Source organism: Chrysemys picta, chromosome 11 (assembly GCF_011386835.1).
Source record: "Chrysemys picta bellii isolate R12L10 chromosome 11, ASM1138683v2, whole genome shotgun sequence".
In the NCBI taxonomy this organism is placed as follows: domain Eukaryota; kingdom Metazoa; phylum Chordata; order Testudines; family Emydidae; genus Chrysemys; species Chrysemys picta.
In genome coordinates, this window is record NC_088801.1 from 70,235,795 (window position 1) to 70,257,515 (window position 21,721).

The following is a 21,721-nucleotide window of genomic DNA, read 5'->3' on the forward strand; positions in this document are numbered from 1 at the left end:
AACTGCTAGACCTACAAACATATGCCCTGGCTTGGGAAAGCATCCCTATTCAGGAAGGACTCTTAGATATGGATTTCATTTAAAACATGTTTGAAGTTAAGTGTGTGCTTAAGTACTTCTCTCAATAGAGATGTACTTAAACTTGTGCTTACATGCTTTTCTGAATCAGGCTGCAAACTCAAATTGATGATGGCTTCTTTCTCGCTCAAACAATCATGATTCTGTAATAAGCATGTAACAGTTATTAGAGCTTATTAACAATTCTATTGATGATGCATTAGGGACAGAACACAGAATCTGCTGTTATGAGGATAATGGAGGATGCATCCAGTACATATTGAGGGGAAACATTTTCCATACATTCCTCTTATAAAGCATGTTAATAAAATACACTGTAGGCAAAATGTGTGATGAATGAACTTGGCCTCAACTGCACATATCAAAACTGTATTTATATTTATCAAGGGCTATTTTGTACCCCACCCCCCTTTCATTCAAACTGTGATTTTGCTAGCTGTAGCTGAGCCTTGAAAATTAATTATAACCAGTGCGGGTTATAATGGCACACTGTACCATTCTGAAAAACCTTGTTTCCCTGAGTTATTAGGCACTATAGGGTAATTTTTTTCAAATTGATTAGTGATTTTGGATGTTCAGAACTCAAAAAAAAAAATCAAGCCCCTTATGCTATCTCACTTAAAAGTTTAGGCCAATGTTCAGTAGGAGACTTTTACACTGTGGGTTACTACTACACAAAACTTCATAGACAAAAGATCTAAATAGCTGGATATTTCTAGTTAAAATTCTGGTCCTAATATGCATTGGCTTGGTACCAGATCCTTTTGTATTTTCCCTTTATTTATTTGTCAAGCGGAGAGTTTCTGGGTACTGTTTCTCTTCTTGAAGCAAGGGAGGCAGGAACCATTCATGTTGCTCCCTGATTGAGCTCAGCAGTAAACGGGCCTGCAGTTGATCAGTTTTAGCCCCACTAATTAACTGTTATTACGGTAAAGTGCTTTGTGGGATTATGGAGACCATCCAAGCAGCCCTCTGACAAGGCACGGAGCCTCCACCACAAAGGAAACTCAAACCAAACAGCACAGCATTCTCTGGCAGAGAGCTGAGGTTTTTTTTTTTTTTTTTTTTAAGGAATCTTTACAAATTTTTTTGAAACTAAAAGCAGTAAAATAAGGCAACAGTGGAGCATTTCCAGGCATCATGGGTAACTTTTTCCAAAGTGCCTCATGACTTATGAGCCTAGGTTCCTAACTCACTTAGGTGTTTTGAAAATGTTAACCATGCCTATACAGCTGCAGATTTTTCAAAAGCAACAGAGGGAGTTAAGCACTCAATTAATTCAATGGGAGGTATATGCCTAATTCCCTTAGGATCTTTGGAAAATCCCTGCCTAAGACTTATTTTAACTGGAGTTACCAGTTAGCTTTTCACGCCACCCAGATTGTTCCCTCATTGACCCAAAGCACTCAATTCATACATGCCTTGGAAAGTTAAACGATTTCATGGCACCATTTGTCCTTCTCATCAGTTTCTTGTGATTACAGAAAGCTGGGCCCAAATCAAACTTCTCAGCTCGGGCCCATCTCTATATACAATGTAATATGTAGTATACCCCAGCAGGACTGTTCTAATAATCCTGCATCACTAGTTCATTAGACACAAGGCTAATTCCATAGGAAGGTCGCCATTCCGCCAAATGCAGCAAACAGGGCCGGGTTCACTTGGGATCCTTCAGAAAACATAAACAACATTGGCTAAGCCCCGACCCAGAAGTCCAGGAAACTAGATCCATCTCCCCAGGTACCCTTGATAGGCAACACTTCCCCACTCGCAAGCACTGTGTCCAGCGGTTTGCACCAGAGAGAACTTTATGGGGGTGGGAAGTGGGGGGAGAAAGAGTGGAGAACAGAATAAACGTGGGAAGCCAGCAATTAATGGGTTAACAAAATACTACCAGATAAAACTCCCACCCCCCTGGATGTTTTTGCAATAGTCCTCCACTGGCTCTTCTGTTCTAGTCACTTCCCTTCCCCCTGGGCCCCACTCACAGTTTGTTGTCTAGGGTGAATGGAGTCTAAGGACCATGGCAGATCAGTGCAGCCTAGGCTGCTTTAGGGGCTCTGCCATCTGACCCAGCTAAAGTGCCTTCAGCTTTAATCTCTGGGTAGGAGGGGCCCACCTCAGAAGCTGTCAGATAGCTTTAAGAGTGTAGACAGAGCTAAGATGGTAGGCAGCTGCAGAGAGCACTAGCTATCTCTGAACCAAGTGTTCAGAGGAATCAATGTCAGAGTCCTCACTGCCAGAGAAGCAGTCCCAACCCAAGACAGGAAAATCCCTTTCTCCCTTTAGCCCTCTGTCCAAGCTCCCTTACCCCACTGTGCCTGACTGCTGTCCAGAGCAAGGTGACCCCTCACCACAGGCACATTTGGTGCACTTCTCTCATCCCTTCATTTCCCAACAGGGGCAACAGCATTTTATTGCCCCCAAACTTAACTGTATGTTAACCAAAAATGCCCCAAACTGTCACATAGCTGAAATGCAAATACAGCCTGGCCCATTCAGTCATTTCTCCTTGTTCCCCGCAAATGGCAGCAGAGAGCTCTCTCCCCAGTACGGCCCCTGGCCATCTGGAGTTCTCAAGCAGCTCTTGGCTGCTCATCTCTCTGTATACCAACAGGTGTTAACAGTGGGCTACCTACTGTCTTGGGCTTCAGGCCACAGGGCTAACAAGAATAAGAAATGGAATAGACAGGAGTGCTGGGAAAGCCGATCATTCATTTCTGAGTGCATCCCATCCCCAGTACAGTATTTTGTAGCACTCACCATAGTTTTGTGTCTGTTTTTCCCATATTTTGTCCAGTGGAATGACCTTTCCTTCTGCTCTGTGCTCCACTTTGCAAACCCTCCCTGCCTGCTGGGGGAAGTCTAGCATTATGTGCAGTGAGGATGGTGCTTCCTTCCTTGCAGAGTAGTGTATCTGCCAGATTTATGTCAATATTTTAACTATTTAGGCCCCATTGACATAACTGGGACTGTTAATGTGCTTAGAGTATAGAATATCGGGGTTGGAAGGGACCTCAGGAGGTCATCTAGTCCAACCCCCTGCTTAAAGCAGGACCAATCCCCAAACAAATGTTTGCCCCCGATCCCTAAGTGGCCCCCTCAAGGATTGAACTCACAATCCTGGGTTTAGCAAGCCAATGCTCAAACCACTGAGCTATCCCTCCCCCCAAAGTTCCACATATGGTTAAGCGCCTTCCTGAACTAGGCCAAATATTCTAAATGCTGAAGAGAGCAGCTATCCAAAGATCCAGGGAGAAGCAGATGGCACCACCTCTATGCCAGTTGGTCTCTTTGGAAGCATTGAGCAAAGTCTAGGGAAGGAAGCAGGACACTGAGGCTGGAGGAGGGAACTGTATGGGTAAGATGAAAGCATTAGCCCGAGTCAGTGAGCATTCATGGACCTGCCTGAATCACCAAAGCACACAACCCAGTTCTGATTTCCACTCTTTGGCCATGCCTGCCTTCCAGCTGAGAGTTCTGGCCTCTTCAGATGCCACACACATGAAGGGGAGACTTGACTGAAATGGTAGCTGCTGATTTAGAAAGGGCAAAAGCAAGCAGCTGAAGTCATGATGGTCTTCAAGTGACCAGTCCGGCTGGGGTTGTTAAAGGAGCCTAGTGCATGTGGTCAACCCTGTGGTAAAATGTAATGAAGAGTTCCTGTAGGAAAATCAATATGACAAGGAAGAGCACATGTTTTAAAACCAGTGGGAAATAATTATTAGTTGGTCACTGGAAATCCTGGGCATGAAAAAGCCACCAGAAACTGAGGATTCTCTGTTTCCCACAGAGTCAAAGGTTTTCTATTGCAGCCTACACAGAGTAGCTCTGCACTTGTGTCGTTAAAGGCTTAGGAAGCAGAGCCAAGTTTTGAAGATAAACTGCTGGGATGTTCCATGTATTGAATCAATAACACATTATTGCACTAAGCAGTGCAAAGAAAATGCAGCATTCTGTATCCAAATCCTGGTAAAATTAATATAACGGCTGAAGCGTGTGCAGAACCTTGGGAATTTTACTGTCTCATTCATGGAGAATCAGCATCCTGTGGGTTGAGCTTTACAAATGCAGCAATGATTGTGAAGATTTATAGGGAGTTCTATGCATTTGATTGTTTCTAATTTTTTTGCACATCTTACATAACTTTTCCATGGTTTTAAACTGAACCGCTCCTTTCTCATAATGGGAGAGCTTACTGTGTTTTTCTCTCTGCGGCTCTTGAAAAGGCAGCATGGCATCCAAATGACTGCAGGCCAAATGTTCCTTTCTGAGTGAATAGAAGCAAAAAAAGGCATACGTCCCAGGTTTACACTGCACACTAAGCTCAACCTCTGGCTCAGGTTTGAGCCTAAGCCCATCCATTTGCTAAGCTGTTGGCAGCAACTGCAGTTTCTCCTGGGGTCAATAGAGGGCACTGTGGCACATGGCTTCAGCAGGGCCGAGAGACGGGCACATGACCAACAGGTATGCACACTATGTATCTGGGCAAGGGGGCACAGACAAGTAGTGCCATCTATGCAGTGTAGTCTCCTGGCTGTGGTAGCACCACTACATGTGCCTAAGAGACGGGCTGCCCTCTGCACCTTCTCCCCTGGTCATCTGAGAGGGGGACAAGGACTCAGTCAGTGGCCCCAAGTTCTGTGTCAGGCTCTGTCACTGACTCCGTGTGTGACCTTGGGCGCATCACTTCACCCCTCTGTGCCACGGTTTCCCCATCATGGATATGATGATATTTATTTTTATTTGTAAAATGCTTTGAGACCCTTCCTTGCTGCTGGCAAGACATAGGGGTGGCCAGGCTGAATTTGAGTGGCATTGCGACTCGGCGCATGGGCTCCTGCTCCATGGACAGACCCACTGCTGCAGGGTGAGTGTGGGCGGTTCAGTCTCCAACCCCCCACTCCCTGGGCCTCCCCTCTGCACTGGGCCAAATCCATGCATCATATTTCATGAGGTAAGTGTGAGTACATGAGACAATGTATGAGCCTCACACTTCAGGCGTGAGGCTTGAGGTTTCTGTGCGTCTATGGAGAAAACTCCTGTAAGGGATGATTTGTCCCTAGATTCAATGGCCATTATGGAACACTATGGAAGATACTGCTATCATGGCTATTGTCATCGCGTTCCTATGTCCAGTCCTCGTTTATGCCCAATCCTGCTAGCACTTCTGACCAGGCATCGGACTTATTACTATGAGCAGTCCTACTGAAGCCAATGGGACTCCTCCCAGGAGTAAGAGGTACGAGTTCCCCAAGGGAAAGCATTTTCAATGCACAGCTACAAAGGAACCTTATTGGTCCTACAAAATCTGGGATCTATCCCACATATTCCTGAGTGCCATCTGGTGGTACCTCCTTTATCACCTAGTTACGTGTACACTGACAGACAGCACTGTTGGAACACCAAGCACTACACTTGACAGCAAGTGCAAGTATGTTTTTGGTCCGCTGTCAGTAGAGAGGGCATTCAATGATGCTTTAATTAATAGGCTTTAATTTTACTGAGCTGTAAAGCTGGTTAATTTAAAACCATTCCACATGGATGAAATGAAGTTTTAACAGGAACCATCATGTCTGGCTGAGTGGGAGATTTGCACGGATATCTCCCATTAGCGCTAATATGAGTCATGTGTGTCTCTCTGTGGGGTGAGAGTACACCTCAGAAGGGTTCAATTAAAGAATGATTGGGATGAAAAAGAAACGGGAGGCTCGGGTGCCGATCAGGGCTGGAAGAACCCAGTTAAGATAAACAAGAAATTCTCCATACAACCCCCCTGTCAACCTCTGAATATTCAACAGGTTCCCAACACTCCAGATAACAGTAGCTCTGTTGACGCTACTTTTAACATCCCACTGCACTTCTGGGGTCAGGCCAACACCTGCCTATTGTTATTATTCATCATTTGTACTGTGGTAGCACCTAGTGGCTACAATCATAAACCTCTGTGCTAGGTGCTGTACACACACTCACACACACACACACCAGTCCTTGCCCCAAGGAGCTTACAATCTAAATGTAAGACTGGATACAAGAGAGGGATACAACAGAAAGATGGGGGAACACAAGAAGACAATGAAGCAAAACTGGTCAGCATGAGAAGCAGTGGTCTCATCACACCAGCTGCCTCGCCACACTCACGTTTTTGTAGGCATCGCAGCAAAGGAGAGTTTTAAAAAGGGGGTTGAAGGAGGACAATGAGTTCAGCAGCTGAGGTCCATTCTCACACTATTTCTGACCCATATGGGAGCAGGATAGGCCAGGAGTCTCATATAAAAGCAATACCATGTTCTCTAAACATTTCCAATCACAACTTTTTAGAACTAAGATATTCCCAGTTATTATTTGAAGTATTACAGTAACAACTGGAGGCCCCCAACTGAGATCATTGCCCAGTTGTGCCTGGTGCTGCACAGACACATAGTAAGACACAATCCGTGTGCCAAAGTGCTTACAATCTACTAGACACGACAGATAAAGGACATATTTAGATGGGGACTATGGCACAGAGACATGAATTGTGGGATTTTCAAAAGCACTAGGCACATAACGCCAGTGGTAGGCGCTTTTGAAAATCCCATGCTACGTGACTTGCCCATGCCACATAGAAAGTCTTAAGCAGAGCTAAGAGCTGATCCCAAACCTCCTGAGACCTAGTTCACTGCCTTAACTGCAAGATCATTCTTCCTCTCAATGTTTGAGTAAGGTTCAACTACGCATTCAGACTTGGGTATTTGCTGTATCTGACCCCCACACTGAGTTCTTTGAGAGTTACCCATCACTAGCAAAAAGGAATGTTGTATGCACAGGTTTGCAGACCTGCTCAGGATATTCAGACTGCCTTGTATCAGTTTCAAGAGGACCCCACCTGGCTAGTGTATTTTCAAACAGTCAACCTGAGCTGCTGCACATGGTCCTCCCTCTGGCACACATATAGTTCAGTCAAGACAAATCAAAAAGGGATTTCAATGAAATTCTTAACACAGCTTGAACTCAGCAATGGGGGATTGTTCCTCAGGATTATCCTCCTTATGCCCATTACACCCATTTCTTTAGTTTAGGCTTCAGCAAGGGGAGTTGCATTGCCTCTGGGTTCAAGCCCTCATTGGAGAGTAATCCCAGAGTCCAAATCCTTGCTATGAGAATAGCCCCTTTGAAGTCAATGAGACTACTCAAGTGAATCAAGTCAGCAGGAGTTGGCCCTCTGCAGCTAAAATTCAGCAAAACGACTGGTAGTCTGGATTCCCTCCTTTGAAGGCATACGTTACGGGGAGAGAACATGAGAACTCCAGTAGGCCCAGAAGGGAGTTATTATTTGGGTTACTGCACACTAAGGCCATAAAGTGTCTAGGAAAACAAGGCATATAGCCCCCTAAAGGCCTGGGCAGTAAAAATAGAAGACTTTGCTTTCTTAACATCCCAGTTGAATCCAAGAAGATGCCAGCCTATAACATATTCAAACACATTCAAACTGGCTCATCCCTGAAATAAAATCCAGCCGTTAAAGGAAGGGAGGGCCTGCGCGCCCCATGCCACAAACATTTGCCCTGCAAAACATGCCATTTCCAAGAGGGACCACAAAACAGACCCAAACTGGAAAAAGGAGACGTTGACAGCCAAATTAATTAATCCAGCCCAAGAACAAATTCCTAGTAAATGCTGTAACGAGCCAGCTAAGCATGTTGTCTATAGAGGAAATCATTAAAAAAAATTGTTACAAAACAGATTCTCTTGCAAAGTCCTTACTCAAGAGCTCCAACTCTGCAATAACTGCTGGCTTGTACAATAAGAAAGGTACCTCTGGATTTATCTTTCACCAAACACTTCCCTCATTGCCAAGTATTTTCAAACCTCACAGCAATATCCTTCAGATGTCTCCCAGACTCTTGGTTCCGCCCTCCCCCCCACTCTACAATTAGGCAGGCAGAAACCTACGTTCCCCTCACCCCTGGAGCAAGACTCCATCTGACAGCTTCTCCATCTGTTTACATCTAAGAGTTCCCCAGTGGAGAAACCAGGTGTCCTATCTGAACGCACACATGCAGTCAGCCACCACGCTTTTAAAACCAAATATAAAATAAAACCAACACCGTGAGCAGCAATCCATCAGGTGTTATATACCTCATCGCCTGTGGAAAATGGCTTCAATATGTGCAACAGACATGAAGCTGTCTGATACAAAGGCTCCACAGCTCAAAGTCAATAAAAAGAACCATCCCCCTACCCGCCGCATGCTGAAAAAGGGATGTACCTGTTTTCATTCACTTTAACATGCCTGACCTTTCGCTGGAGATTGTTTCACTTGCTATCATCGTTGAAAGGGACTGGCAGAGCTGGGGCTGCAAAGTGAGAAAAGTACCAGATTCATCGGGGAGTCAAACTGGAACCATATGGATGAAACACGTTACAGACAGTGTATGAAAAACTCCAAATTAGTTTCACTGCCGTGTAAGGGTGAACCTTAACCCCTCTTTTCATTTTTCTCAGTATTTTTTTCTATTGCTCTAACATCATATTCTTCCTTTGACCATTAGCTCTTTTACTGCTGAACATAACACGTCTTTCACCAGAGATTCCTTAGAGATGCCTCAAGTTCCTAAGCCCAATGTCGTTTTGAGATGACACGATTGCTATTCTCCCCCGTGTGGTGTCATGATCATTTGATTTCCTCTCCTCTCCCTGTAACTGCTAGGGTTAGATCTTAAAACGTTGCCAAGGGAAAGAAAAAATAGGAAGACTAGTTTCCTTCTGCCACATGTTCCTTTCCAGCATAGTGCAGCCAGCGTGATGTTTGCTTGCTTGCTTAATAGATCCATAAATATGGCTAAGGCACCAATGAAGATTGCAGCTATTCCAAAGCACAGTACTATGAACCTGCCCCTGTATGGATCATAACCCAGAGAAATAGGGCCTGATACAAGGGACACTGGTGCTGAACACGAGCTCCCAGTGAGATGCTATGACCAAAATGGCTAATGCAATCCTTGGAAGTATAAACGGGAATGTTGAGCAGGAGCAGAGAAGTTATTTTACCTCTGTATTTGGCACTGGTGCGGCCACCACTGGAATACTGGTTCCAGTTCTGGTGCCTGCAATTCAAGAAGGATGTCGATAAATTGCAGACAGTTCAGAGAAGAGCCATGAGAAAGATTAAAGGATTAGAAACCAGGCCTCACAGTGAGAGACTCAAAGATCTCAAGCTATTTAGCTTAACAAAGAGAAAGTTCAGAAGTGATTTGATTACATAAGCACCTACACGGGGAACAAATATTTAATAATGGGCTCTTCAATCTAGCAGAGAAATGTATAACACAAGCCAATGGCTGGAAGTTGAAGCTAGACAAATAAGGTGTCGATTTTTAACAGTGAGAGTAATTAACCATTAAAACAATTTACCAGGAGTCATGGTGGATTCTCCATCACTGACAATTTGTAAATCAAGATGGGATGTTTTTCTAACAGCTCTGCTCTAGGAAATCTTGTGGGGTAGTTCTCAGGCCTGTGCTATACAGGAAGTGAGACTAGATGATCACAATGGTCCCTTCTGGCCTTGGAATCTACGAATCTATCAAGTCAGTGGAAATATTCCCATTGAATTCAATGGGTGTTGAATCAAGTCTGATTCTGCTCAACCTGACATTATAGCAGTTTTACAGAGGTGCAACTTTGTGGACTTCAGTGAAGTTACTCCCAATTTACACTGGTTTAAGTGGGAAAAGCATCAGATCCATAATGGGAGAGGGACCCCCATTCTCTCCTTTCATGTTTGCTCTTCATGCTGAGCTAAAATGGCTGCATTTACTGAGATCAGAAGATTATTTTATTATGTGCAAACTATAAATAATGATAACATCCACTTATACAAAAATATACCATCTCCCCTCACATATGCTAGTGTAACACTGAAGAAACGCCATTAGATTTACTCCAGATTTAAATTGATGGAATAGAGCAGATTTCAGTTTAAGCAGCCACACAGGTATAACTGATTACACAACAACATTTCCCTGCAGAATATTTAATAGTGATGTGGTGAAAGCTGGAAGGAATACAGCTTGACTCTCAGATCCCGAGGTTAGTTTGCAGAGCTGGCAGTTAGAAAAATCATCCTTTTTCTTAGAAACTCAGCAAACGTGATGAGGAATCATTGACAGCCCCATCATGGACTCCTGAGAAGCCCTTTAGAGTCACTTTTTGAAGCTTTTTAAGGGCGGGGGGGAAGCCTTCAGAGACTATTGTTGTTGCAAAAAATCACCAGTGTCAGGAAGCCTGGAAACGTAATGTTAAGGTTACACAAAAGAGAAACTATGGAAAATATACAGTGGGGACTCGTTTACTGGGCTTCAGTTCCAGCAGTGGATGAGGAACTTACCAGGGCTGTGTGGCTCCTTTTGGGGCGCTCAGCTGACCATATAGGCATAATACACAGACATTCCGAGATATCTTAATATAGAACTATGACAAGAAGGAGCAGTCAAACAGCCTGGGGCAGGCTCTTCTGCTTTCTTAGGTGGCAGGTGGATGGGATTTCATAGGCCAAATGCAGGCACTCAGTGTCACAATGATATGCATAGGTCATGAGAAACTGGGTACATACTGGTTCATAAGGCTTTAGTTTAATGACCAGAAAGCCTTGCTTGAGCAGAAAATGGGAAATTTTGGTAGCTGAGTGAGGTTTACCATCTCCCATTTATCACAGCATCAGCATCTTTCTCACATATATGTCTAAAGGAATCCTCCATCCACTACTCCATTGTCCAAGTAGACAATCTAACAACTTTCCCACGATTGGACACCATTTGGGGTCCCAAAGGAGAGGAGAAATTTACTCAGGCTCAGCCATCTCCAACACATGTTCATAGGCCTCATCTTCAGTCATTTTGGAGTTCGGCTCAGGGGAAAAAAAGGGATGATCTCCCATTTTCCTATCTCCTAAAGGCCATTTTCAATGTGCCTCTAACTTTTCTGAAATGCCCCTACTCTGGCATAGTCTATTTTAGATACTTATATAGGCCCCATCCCTGTATTTGAGCACCTCACAATATTTAACACCCCCGTAAGGCAGGGTACTGCTATCATTCCATTTTACAGATGGCGAACTAAGACACAGAGAGACTGAGGCCTGGTCTACACTACGAGTTTAGGTCGACTTTAGCAGCATTAAATCGAATTAAGCCTGGACACATCCACAAGACGAAGCCCTTTTTTTCGACTTAAAGGGCCCGTTAAACCGGTTTCTTTACTCCACCTCCGACGAGGGGATTAGCGCTAAAATCGGCCTTTGCGGGTTGGATTTGGCGTAGTGTGGACGGAATTCGACGTTATTGGCCTCCGGGAGCTATCCCACAGTGCTTCATTGTGACCGCTCTGGACAGCGCTCTCAACTCAGATGCACTGACCAGGTAGACAGGAAAAGCCCCGTGAACTTTCGAATTTCATTTCCTGTTTGCCCAGCATGGAGAGCACAGGTGACCATGATGGAGTCCCAGGATCACAAAAGAGCTCCAGCATGGACCAAATGGGAGGTACGGGATCTGCTCGCCATATGGGGAGACGAATCAGTGCTAGCTGAACTCCGTTGCAGTAAACGAATGGCAAAATATTAGAAAAAGTCTATATTAGAATATTAGAAAAAGACCATAAAGGACAGAGGCCATAACAGGGACGCACAGCAGTGCCGCATGAAAATTAAGGAGCTAAGGCAAGCCTACCTCAAAGTCAGAGAGGCAAACGGAAGGTCCGGGGCAGAGCCGCAAACATGCCGCTTCTACGCGGAGCTGCATGCCATTCTAGGGGGTACAGCCACCACTATCCCAACCGTGTGCTTTGACTCCATCAATGGAGAATCACGCAACAGGGAAGTGGGTTCAGGGTACGCGGAAGATGATGATGATGAAGACAATGAAGATAGCTCACAGCAAGGAAGCGGAGAAACCGGTTTCCCCAACAGCCAGGATATGTTTATCACTCTGGACCTGGAGCCAGTAACCCCCGAACTCACCCAAGGCGTGCTCCCGGACCCTGAGGGCACACAAGGGACCTCTGGTGAGTGTACCTTTGTAAATATTACACATGGTTTAAAAGCAAGCGTGTTTAATGATTAATGATTAATTTGTCCTGGCAATCGCGGCCAGTACAGCTACTGGAAAAGTCTGTTAACATGTATGGGGATGGAGCGGAAATCCTCCAGGGAGATCTCCAGAAAGCTCTCCTTCATGTACTCCCAAAGCCTTTGCAAAAGGTTTCTGGGGAGGGCTGCCTTATCCCGTCCGCCATGGTAGGACACTTTACCACACCAGGCCAGTAGCACGTAGTCTGGAATCATTGCATAACAAAGCATGGCAGCATATGGTTTGCTAGCATGCAGACAACATCCATTCCTTATCTCTCTTTGTTATCCTCAGGAGAGTGATATCATTCACGGTCACCTGGTTGAAATGGGGTGATTTTATTAAGGGGACATTCAGAGGTGCCCGTTCCTGCTCGGCTGAACAGAAATGTTCCCCTCTGTTAGCCACGCGATGGGAGGGAACGGTGAAGTGATCATCCCAGAGAATTGGGGTGTGTGTGTGTGTGTGTGGCGGGGGTTGTTGGGTTTGTGCTGCATGTTAACCCGGAAACCGCAGCCCCTCCTTTTACATTGCAAACCCATTTTAAATGGCCAACCCAATGGGTCCTTGGTATGGGAAATGAGGGTGCTGCTGTTTGAAACCATTCCCACATGTTATGAAGGTTAAAAAAGCCAAAAGACTGTGGCTTACCATGGCTGCCTGCAAGCCGAATTCTGTTGCCTGGCACGGCGTGAGTGATCTCTCACACCAAACCGGCAGACCCTCAATATAAGAGGAAAAATGAGACCTTGTAACGAAAGCACATGTGCTGTGTAATGTGAACAGCAAAATTTAACGTGAAAGAGTATACCAATTGTTCTCTAAAATGTGTCTTTTTTAACCACCTCTCCCTTCTCCTCCACCAGCTGCAAATGTTTCTCCTTTGCAGAGGCTAGTGAAGTTTAGAAGGAGAAAATGGCGGACTCAGGATGATATGTTCTCGGAGCTCCAGATGTCCTCCCACGCTGACAGAGCACAGCAGAATGTGTGGAGGCAGTCAATGTCAGAGTGCAAAAAAGCACAATATGAACGAGAGGAGAGGTGGCCGGCTGAATCGCGGGCTGAAGAGAGCAAGTGGCGGGCTGAAGAGGATAGGTGGCGTCAGCTTGCTGACAGAAGGCAAGAGTCGATGGTCCGGCTGCTGGAGCATCAAACTGATATGCTCCAGCGTATGGTTGAGCTGCAGGAAAGGCAGCAGGAGCAGAGACCGCTGCTACAGCCCCTGTGTAACCAACAGCCCTCCTCCCCAAGTTCTATAGTCTCCTCACCCAGATACCCAAGAACACAGTGGGGGGGCCTCCGGCCACCCAGCCACTCCACCCCAGATGATTACCCAAGCATCAGAAGGCTGGCCTTCAATAAGTGTTAAAGTTTTGAAGTGCAGTGTGTCCTTTTCCTTCCCTCCTCTCCCACCCCTCCCAGGCTACCTTGGCAGTTATCCCCCTAGTTGTGTGATGAATTAATAAAGAATGCATGAATGTGAAGTAACAATGACTTTATTGCCTCTGCAAGCGGTGCTCGAAGGGGGGAGGGGAGGATGGTTAGTTTACAGGGAAGTAGAGTGAACCGGGGTGGTGGGGCGGAGGGTTCATCAAGGAGAAACAAACAGAAGTTTCACACCGTAGCCTGGCCAGTCACAAAATGGTCACGTGGCTTTGGCATACCCGCCGCCAAATTGCCACCGAAGGCATGCCATAGCGACCGGGCAGGCCGCCCCCCGCGGCTTGCCGCCCCAGGCATGAGCTTGGTGCGCTGGTGCCTGGAGCCGCCCCTGGTTAGGAAAGTTAGGGCAGGTCTACACTACCCGCCTGAATCGGTGGGTAGAAATCGATCTCTTGGGGATCGAATTATCGCATCTCGTCGGGACGCGACAATCGATCCCCGAATTGACGCTTCTACTCCACCAGCGGAGGTAGGAGTAAGCGCAGTCGAAGGGGGAGCCGCAGAGGTCAATTTGCCGCCATCCTCACAGCGGGGTAAGTCGACTCCGATACGTCGAATTCAGCTACACTATTCGCCAGGGCTCAAACCCACCACCTTTACATTTACAAGCTGTGACTAGGTTATCGCTGGGATTGAAGCAGGGAATCTTCTAGATCAAGAAGTTGATAATCTAGCTAGAAGGTCATTATGCAGAGGAAAAAACACAGGCTCCTGGCAAATGAAATCTAACACCTTGAAAAAACCTGTAAAGGCCAATTTCCCAACTCATACTTGATTTCCTAGACCCTGGTAACCTGTGTTTAGCCTTCTACCCAGCCCTTTGAGACACACACTGCAAAAAAATGTTGGAAATTAGTATAATATCCATCTGTCCCACCACAGCTCTAGTATCACTATTATTATTACCGTAGCTTTTGAAGACTTCAACCAGATTGGGCCCCATTGTGATAGGCACAATACAAACACATAGTTAATGACAGCCCCCACCTCAAAGAGTTTACGAGACATGGCATAATGAGACTGGGACTTTTCAGCTTTTCAGCTTGGAAAAGAGATGACTAAGGAGGGATATGACAGAGATCTATAAAATTGTGACTGGTGTTTAAATCAGGAAGTGTTATTTACTCTTTCTCATAACACAAGAACCAGGGGTCACCTACTGAAATTAAGAGGCAGCAGGTTTAAAACAGACAAAAGGAAGTATTTCTTCATACAACACACAGTCAATCTGTGGAACTCTTTGCCAGAGGATGTTGTGAAGGCCAAGACTATAACAGGTTCCAAAAAAGAACTAGATAAGTTCCTGGAGGATAGGTCCATTAATGGCTATTAGCCAGTATGGGCAGGGGTGGTGTCCTTGGCCTAGCCTCTGTTTGCCAGAGGCTGGGAATGGGTGACAGGATGGATCGTTTGATGATTACCTGTTCTGTTCATTCCCTCTGAAGCACCTGGCATTGACCACTGTCAGAAGACAGGATATTGGGCTAGATGGACCTTTGGTCTGACACAGGATGGCCATTATTATGTTCATGTGGATGAGACAAACAAGCAAGCCGGTGTGTGATGTGGATTGAATAAAATACCATAGAGAGCATTTCATTACACTTGTCTACAATTTTTGAGAAGTCGTCTGCTTCAGAGATAAAATGTGCTATTTATTATGTATTTTGATGTGCTGAATTCAAATATGACAATTAAAACAACTGATTGGCTACTGTTTCTAAGATATTTAAGTTTTTACATTTTAGGTTTATGTATATTGTGTAGATAGTAGAGTTTTAATCATAAATTGTAAACCTAGGTCTTTTCATGTGTTTATGGTTGCTTTACATGATAATATTTCACCTGTCCTGTTTATGTAACACTTTAAAAATCAGCAAAAGGTTTATATAAATAAAATGTATTATGAAACAAAAGGCAAAAAACTATTATGTACATAGTTTAGTCCTATTCAGTGTCTACTCGGCACTTCTTGGCTTGTCTCTTGTATTCATTAAATGGAGCATCTCTTGTCACTGTCCAGCAATAGTCTGCAAGCATTGATGGGCTCCATTTGCCCTGATAGCGTTTCTCCATTGTTGCAATGTCCTGGTGAAATCGCTCGCCGTACTCGTCGCTCACTGCTCCACAGTTTGGTGGAAAAAAATCTAGATGAGAGTGCAAAAAATGTATCTTTAGTGACATGTTGCAACCAAGGCTTTTGTATGCCTTGAGGAGGTTTTCCACCAACAACCTGTAGTTGTTTGCCTTGTTGCTTCCAAGAAAATTTATTGCCACTAACTGGAAGGCTTTCCATGCCATCTTTTCCTTGCCACGCAGTGCATGGTCAAATGCATCATCTCGAAGAAGTTCACGAATCTGAGGACCAACAAAGACACCTTCCTTTATCTTAGCTTCACTTAACCTTGGAAATTTTCCATGGAGGTACTTGAAAGCTGCTTGTGTTTTGTCAATGGCCTTGACAAAGTTCTTCACCAGACCCAGCTTGATGTGTAAGGGTAGTAACAAAATCTTCCTTGATTCAACAAGTGGTGGATGCTGAACATTTTTCCTCCCAGGCTCCAATGACTGTCAGAGTGGCCAATCTTTCTTGATGTAGTGGGAATCTCTTGCACGACTATCCCATTCGCAGATAGTACTTTGTGTATCCAGTCTGCAGACCAAGCAAGAGAGCAACAACCTTCAAATCGCCACAAAGCTGCCACTGATGTTGGTCATAGTTTATGCACCTCAAAAGTTGTTTCATGTTGTCATAGGTTTCCTTCATATGGACTGCATGACCAACTGGAATTGATGGCAAAACATTGCCATTATGCAGTAAAACAGCTTTAAGACTCGTCTTCGATGAATCAATGAACAGTCTCCACTCATCTGGATCGCGAACGATGTTTAGGGCTGCCATCACACCATCGATGTTGTTGCAGGCTACAAGATCACCTTTCATGAAGAAGAATGGGACAAGATCCTTTTGACGGTCACGGAACATGGAAACCCTAACATCACCTGCCAGGAGATTCCACTGCTGTAGTCTGGAGCCCAACAGCTCTGCCTTACTCTTGGGTAGTTCCAAAGCCCTGACAAGGTCATTCAGTTCACCTTGTGTTATGAGGCGTGGTTCAGAGGAGGAGGATGGGAGAAAATGTGGGTCCTGTGACATTGATGGTTCAGGACCAGAAGTTTCATCCTCTTCCTCGTCTGACTCAAGTGAAAAGGATTCTGGCGTATCAGGAACCGGCAGTCCTACTCCGTGGGGTACTGGACGTATAGCTGATGGAATGTTTGGATAATGCACAGTCCACTTTTTCTTCTTTGACACACCTTTCCCAACTGGAGGCACCATGCAGAAGTAACAATTGCTGGTATGATCTGTTGGCTCTCTCCAAATCATTGGCACTGCAAAAGGCATAGATTTCCTTTTCCTGTTCAACCACTGGCGAAGATTTGTTGCACAAGTGTTGCAGCATATGTGTTGGGCCCACCTCTTGTCCTGATCTCCAATTTTGCAGCCAAATAAAGGTGATAGGCTTTCTTAACCATAGTGGTTATACTGCGCTTTTGTGATGCAAAAGTCACTTCACCACAAACCTAGCAGAAGTTATCTGCACTGTTCACACAAGTATGAGGCATCTCTGCTCACTTTGGCTAAACAGAAATGTGTCCCTTTGCAAAATCAAACACTGACAAATAAGAGAGCACAACACTGTATGATTTCTAGAGCTGATATAGGGCAATTTGTTCAGCAGAGTGATGTAAGCTTCGTTATGATTGCATCATCCATGACTTCTAGGAATAACATGATGCAATTCATATCATGTATGACGCAATACCAGCTTCAGATTGCATCATTCGTTGTTTTGCCTAAAAAGCAAGTACTGTCCAAACCCAGTCATAGATTTATTCATAGATCCAGTCAAAGATGTATTTTAGTCATTTCTGGTTTAAATTGAGATCCCTTCCCGTTATAACTCACTTATCCTCGGCCATTCCCAAGTCAAGGGTCGTATATACTGACCCAATAGCATATCTTGAAAACTAGAGCCAATTAACAATTTTAAGCATCATTTTCGTTCTCAGTGACCCAGAATTAATACAGTTTGACTACATTTATTTCAGAAGCATTTTGGCTGTAGATGAGTGTTATTTATGTTTTCATTTCTTAATTGGGGAGGTTTTTTCCATCTGCTCTTTTTTTCCACCTGTCTTTTATTTTATTTCTGGCTCTTTATGGCCTCTCCTCCCAGCTTCTTACTATTATCACCTTCAATTCTAAGCCTCTCCTTAACTGCTCACATAATCACCCCTTTATTTGGGAACCTGGATTTGTACCTTTTGATCCACAGGTTGACTTGTACCTCCTGATCGCTTCTTACCCCACTGTATTTAATTCAGTCCTCCATTGCCAGATTGCTTTTTTCTTTTTCACTCTACCTTCCTATATTACAGTATCAGAAAGGAGCAAATAATTAGCAACAAATAGTATGTATGATTAATACAGCCTCATTCTGTTCATGCAATATTGATGGGACGATCACAATTTCCTTATGTGTTATTGAAATGTGTCATGACAAATAACTTGCTCTATGGAGTGATTGTGAGTATTTAAAATCTGAGCTGTGCCGCTTAATTGTGGTTGGTCAGATCACTCACATGATATTATTTCTGTTCCCTGATTGTGTGTCTGAAGGCACCTGTGGCAGTTTAAAATTCACTTTCTACTAATATTTGCACTGCTACTTTGCTATTTGCTTTTCACACCTGGTGAAACTTGATCACTCAAATGTGTGCACAAAGCAAACACAAAAGGATCATGAAGATGACCAAAGCAAACACTGTGACCCGTGTAACGAGCTGTCTATAGCAAGGGAGAAAGGCTCTTGGATCACCTTCACCCCCATATCCACTCACTGCTTTGCCTCTTGGCGGCATTAAGCTATATACACTCAGTAGCCTGATAAGCATATTGGATTCAGTCTCTCCTGATCTGATTAGAGATGGACTCAAGCCACCCTGGTTTGCATTAGCAAGTTGTCATGTCTGCCTTGCCAGGAATGAAACTTAACAGCACGACTGGTACATTCCTACCAGGGACCCACACCCCCTCTGAATAACACTCACTTTACCATGGTGTTCTAAGACAAAGTCCATTGGAGGTTGACTGGAACATCCTATGATGAGCAATTGTTCCCTCCTCCATGCTTTCCCTCCATTACTGAAATCCCATGGAACACTAACCAGGGGAAAGGGCCTTTGCCTTTTCTGATGGCAAGGGAAGTCTTGCACATCAGGCAAGAAATGAAATTTTGAAATTAATGGAGACATGCCATCTCCTAGAACTGGAAGGGACCTTGAAAGATCATTGAGTCCAGCCCCCTGCCTTCACTAGCAGGACCAAGTACTGATTTTGCCCCAGATCCCTAAGTGGCCCCCTCAAGGATTGAACTCACAACCCTGGGTTTAGCAGGCCAATGCTCAAACCACTGAGCTATCCCTCCACCCCCATTGCTCCCTCCACCCCCACCCCCCTTTGGAAGATTTTCATACATTTTGAAGCCAGACTAGACCCTAATGATCATCCAGTCTGACTTCCTGCATAGCACAGGCCAAAAGACCTCACCCAGTGATTCCTGCATCAGGCCAAGAACTTCTGGTTGAGCTACACAGATCTTTGAGAAAGACCAAGCCAGTCTTGCTTTAAAGACTTCAGGTGATGGAGAACCCACTGTGTCCCTAAGTAAGTAGTTCCAGTGGTGAATTACCCTCACTGCATCTGATTTCTATCTTGAATTTATCTATCTTTAGCCTGTAGCATTGGATTTCATTATGTCTTTGTCTGGTAGATTAAAGAGACATCCACTGTCAGAAAACTTCTCCCCAGGGAGGTTCTTATAAAACTACATCACGTCTTATAGATCTCTTAGTCTTCTCTTGCAAAAAGGGGCATTTTCTGTCCATATTACCCTTCCTTGCTCCTTTCTGCACCTCCCACTTGAGTGGAGAATCTGAGGTGCTAATATTACATAAACTGCTTAGTTAAGGGTCCCATTTTAAATTAATTTAAAAAAATTAAGGTCAGCCCATTACTGAATGCTTTGGAAAATCCCACCCTGAATTCATATATTTTAAAATACCAATGCTGTTCTAAATCCCTGGAAATTGTTATTCAATGACCGCCCTAGCTGAGAACCTCCAAACATTTGAGTTTTGTAATACACAGCTGTTTTCGGTAAGTGGGGAATAATTTAATGGCCTTTAATGTTAATAAAGTGTTTGTGAGATTAGGTCAGCACCCTGGTTATTCAACCCTCTGGCTCTAAGACAAGGTCAGATTAGCTTCAACTGACCATCAGTGCAGCTTGAGTTTAATGACTGTTTCTTCAGGAATCAAACAGTATTTTGACCACTATATGAATAATTCATGATTCATTTGGCTGATTCGTTCCCATGTTCCAATTTCTCAAATTGCTGAAATGTGTTTCCTTGACCAGCAAATAAATGTCATTTCTCCTTTCAAAGGATATGACTCAGCCGACCTTATCACATTTATATCTTCTACTACAAATTACTATAATACATGCACGGAGTCCGGAGGCTTTAATGTTAATTCCTAAGCAGTTCAGTTTGGACTTCAGTTAGTTCTCACTCAGTCTCAGAGTAAATCCCAAACTAAATGATTAGTAATGAGGCTGCTAAGGGGAATATAGCTGGATAATAAAAAAGTCATCCAGTCTGTCCTAAGCTCCCTGGCTACACTGTAGACTGTGGTTCTTGCTTCTGTATGTCAATGTTCTTGGATCATGCCCTTGGAAAGACAATGGGTTCGAAGAAAGGGAGACCACTTTTCAGCTACATGAAGGATCTTTAGTGCTGGTTTGACAGCATGAAGGCATTAAAGGGGGCGGAAATGGACCCCTGGGTCCCGTGTAGGGAGCCCCCATGCATGAGGGCTCTTCACTAGCCCTGCTCTCGGCCCCCTGTGTATGGAAGGCTGGAGGGGGGAAAACTGGAGGGAAGGGACATCATTGGAGCATACTGCTCAATGGCAATATTCTCTTCACAGGCCATACACAAGGCCTTGGCAAGGAGAACCTAACTTAGAGCAACCCTGAGGCTGCTCCATGTATCTTATGCAAGCTTTCCATTGAGACTTCAGCCAAATGCGGCCATTTAGTATTCTTTCACAGCAGTCACACATGGTCTATAGGCCTCTATTTAAACCAGTACTTACCATACCCATCTTCTCCTGAGGTCATCATTGCTCATGAGCACAATGCTGATGTTTTCAGTAGTTGTGGTGAGGTGACGGTGTGCACATCCAGGTGGCTCAGCCACATCTGCTTTCTGTTGACTTGCAATATAAAGATCCTGATTTCGCTCTCTCTTACCCCATTGTAGTAGATCAGGAGTAACTCCCGTGACATCAATGGAGTGATACCTGTGCAATAGGAGAACCAATCTGACCTTGAGGGGTATCCCCGCCTCCCCCCGAGTAACTTCATTAGCAGTTCTGTTTTATTCAATGTAAACAGCTTGAAACCTTTTCTTTTTAAACATAAAGGACAATCAAATCAAGCTGTACTAACAGGAGCAATTCAGTCTGTGGGGTACCAGTGGGTTTCTTTGACACCCATGCGTTCTGCAGGAAAACTATATGCCTTCTGAGAAAGTGGAGGCTGTGCAATATTGAAGCAGTGAGCTCTAACAGGGTAACTTTTGAAAAATATTGGAACGCTCCGTGAGGAAGTCGGACTCCCAGGTCCCCTTTGGAGGATTTGAAAAATCTCATTCATCCTGTCAAATACAGGAAAGCAGCTTTTACACTTTGCAACTGAAGGTTTATTTCTTTGCACAACTAACCATTTTACAGCACTGAGGAATGTATGTTATTTAAACAAATTCTGTTACGCACCCGACCTGTTATTAGACCCACATTTTTTAAAAGGGAGCATAAAATATGAGAAGAATATTCACAAATTAGGCTGTCATATGCACACAGGGCCGTCTCCAAGCACCAGTGCAGCAAGCAGGTGTTTGGGGCGGCCAATGGGAAGGGGAACGTCCGGGTCTTCGGTGGCAATTTGGTGGCGGGTCCC